The sequence below is a fragment of the Schistocerca nitens genome, chromosome 1 (genome assembly GCF_023898315.1).
Source record: "Schistocerca nitens isolate TAMUIC-IGC-003100 chromosome 1, iqSchNite1.1, whole genome shotgun sequence".
Taxonomy (NCBI): Eukaryota; Metazoa; Arthropoda; class Insecta; order Orthoptera; family Acrididae; genus Schistocerca; species Schistocerca nitens.
The window spans coordinates 696,911,797-696,915,330 of NC_064614.1; positions in this window are offsets into that span (position 1 = coordinate 696,911,797).

The following is a 3,534-nucleotide window of genomic DNA, read 5'->3' on the forward strand; positions in this document are numbered from 1 at the left end:
TTAAAATTCGCCCCTATATTTTTCACAACGCACAATTAGCACTTCTTTACTTTTTTTTTCTTTTTTTTTTCTAAGAGTAAACGGAAAAAAAGACGCCGTAACATCGGCTTAGTCGATATAATGCAAAACACCTTAATATGCCCAATTTTACCTCTTCTTATTGGATCGGCTACCTTACTCATTAATTTACCACATATTATTTCCAATAACACTAAACAGGTATCGCCGTTATATTTTAATTGTATTCAAAAGCATGTTACTATTATTATGACCGACCAAATCGTAACAAATCGCGCGGCGTGCGTTTTTAACGATAACTTTACGCTATTCAAGTTCCGTTACAGCTATCTTGACTCGTAATGTTACAATATGTGAAAATAGTCTTGTCGAGTATCTGTGTCTATACATTCTGCCAACGAGTTCTAAGGCTATCGTTTTTAGGGTTCTGTACTTGAGTCGCCAATTGCAGAGCTTTCATAGGAACATTTAGCTGTCCGTCCGTCTTCCTGTCCTAATGTTGAGACCCATTTTTCTCAGCAGCAGGTAACAGTATCAATTTGAAAATTATTTCAGCCCCTAAGATCTTGGCGCTGTAAAACATTTAAGCTGCTAAGTCATTGCAGTCAAAAGATAGGGGCATGTATGTCACAAATTTTGATACTTACGGATTCACTCGTCACAAACCTATAGATGATCTATCTGCATATATGTTATGCCTGATGGTCTATCACAAAAACGTTGCAGTTCCGTCATGTGTGCCGAGTGAACAGGTAGTTGTTCACTTATACGGTCCACCACAGCGCCTCGTGTGTTTGGGAATTTCTAACTTCAACGGTTTTTGTGACTTGTTGTGTGTGACATCATTGTCGTATCGTCTCGTCCTTCGGCGGGTGTATGACTCATAGCGGCTAGTCCGCTTCTGCTATTCCTCATAGCTTTCAAGAGTATCCCACGTGAAAGTAATGTGAGATTTTCTTTGATAAGTCGACGCGTAATGTGTAGCCAGGATCTTTAGAAATCCATGACTGGCTAGTTGAACCTTTTCGTGTTACTGTGGACCAAGTGCATGTTGCCTACGTTTGCAATGAGATTTATGTGTCCTTTGTCAAATTCGTGGATCCCCCTCAAGTAGATGAGTTCCTATTAAAGTATGGTAACCAGATTTCTTTCCGGCATAGAGATGGTTCAGTCAGTATAGTGCTGCTTGCGAATGCGGACAGTGAATATACAAGTGTTTCAATACTCAGTCTTCCTCCAGAGATAGAGGAAGTTTATAACAACGAAGTTTTGACGCAATACGGCAACGTGAGGCGTATTCGCCGTGAAAGCTTGTCAAGCCATCACAGGCTCCAGTGTTATAGTCGCATATGTTCTCTGGAAATGCCGATCAAAGAGAACATTCCATATTATTTGCAACTGTATGGATATCGTGTTCATGCCACGTTCAGCGGAAAGGTAGGATCGTGTTCAGTGCGGAACGAATGGAGCCATCTTTGAACCAACAGCCCGCGGAAAGTTTTTTTCCTTTTTTTTACGATCTGCCTTGGAGCAACGCCGTAAATTTACGGTCTCTGACCCTGCCCCACTGGTACCGAACTTGGAGGTACATCTTCCCTCGTTCCCGGTTGTCATCCGACAGTTTCTACTAACGCTGCGAGTTATTTTCCGCCACCACAAGCAAAGCCTGACCTCGTTTCTGCTACTGCTTGGACAGCAGAGTGTGCTATTCATAATAAGTAGCGCCGCACTCAGGATGGTAATGAATTAGTTGTACCTTCCCTGAGGCGTGCTTGTCTGTTACTCCATAAGTAGTGTGGTACCACATGGTCCAGGTGTGATGGAAATCGGGGAGACAGTCCCTGGTATTCTTGATGCTGTGGGGTGGCTCCAATGGAGGGATTCAAATTGCGCAAACTGTTATCTCAGAGTTGTCTCCCGTTGTCTCGGAGATTCACTCTGATTTCCCTCCGTTAAGAGGTTGGCATGCCTTGCAAAGTGTCCTTTCCGTGAGGCAGATCTCTGACCCTGGGAAGTCATAGATCGATACAGAAGTGGTACGAGATCCGCCTATACTGCCGAATGCAGAGTCTGTTATGCCTCGCAACCAGTTAAACAAAGCTGCTCGCTAAACAAACAAGCGTAAAGATTCAGTTGGGGCCGGCACTAGTCTCCCGATCCCGGATTCGTCACTGGACTCGGCAACTACTGTGACGAGTAACTGGTGGAATAATCATGCTGCTCTGTTATTTCTGTGTTTTTCTTTTTTTTTTTCTTTTGACTGATGGCTCAAGCATAAACATTTGTAACACTAAACGTTATCGAGTGGTATCAGTGCTGCACCTAGCTTCACTGCTTCAGTTTATATATGACTCATCTGCGGATATCGTGCTTCTTCCTTTTCCCTGGACATCGAACTCTTTTTAAAGTGACAAAAATTTTCTACACGAATTGTATCAATCTTTCGGGAAGATATTCACATAACTGAGATAGAGATGACTGAGTTCGGCAGTGGGATAGGCTGTAGACTTTCTGACCTCATATAGGTCGTCTTACACTCTCCGTCTGGTTCTTGCCACACAGTGGAACTTTTACGTCCTTATGGTTTTTATAAACAGGATATTATTTATCTTTTACTTAGAAGTACTCGGGTATATATTGTTGGGTAGCGATTTCAATTTTGTTCTGAGTACTGTTGATGAGTTTCCCTACATTAATTATTGTCGGTAGTTAGACGAGTTGATTCGCTCGATGCACTCGAAAGATGTTTGGGAATGTAAACTATCGACGTCGGTCTAATTTACGCATGTTACTACGACTTCTAGCAGCGGGATTGACCGATGCTATTTATCGGATTGTATACGCGATCGCATTTTTGCAGTCGACGTCCACCCCATGAACTTTTCTGACCACTGTACCATGGCCGCCACTCTCCAACGTGATCGGCAGTCGCTGAAACTGTTCCGTTCAGTGTTGTCTTCGATCCTCTGGGAGATACATGCTACTGTGGAATGGTGGAGTATCTCGGCCAAATGGAAAATCCGTGCTACTAGGGCCAGGGATTTTCGGGGAACCCGTGAATTTTATCTCTCCCTTGCGTCCCTTGTATGGAGGTGTGAATCGCCCCCCCCCCCCCTTCAGCGGACTGCAGATATACGATGTATTAAGGCGAAATTGCCATAGTTAAAGCGCCGACAGATGGAAGGATTGCGGGTGTGGTCGAAAGCACGATTACTGGCAGGGAACTGACTTCGTTATACCATCTGCTTCGACATAAAGATCGGCGACGCCGCCCCTCGCATTACTTTTCTTATACCAACTGATGGCCGTGAGCTGATTGCTCACGCAAATGTAGTATACCCCATACAATCAGTACTATGTAGATATCTATGACGTGGGTACTTCTAGCGATTTTTCCTTAAACTCGGCTATTGGGCTCCTAGGTAGGCCATTCACGCCCAAGCAAAACATTGAATCCTCGACCGTCTTTCAACCAGGTTACGAATATCATCTTATTACTTCTCCTTCTCACAAATC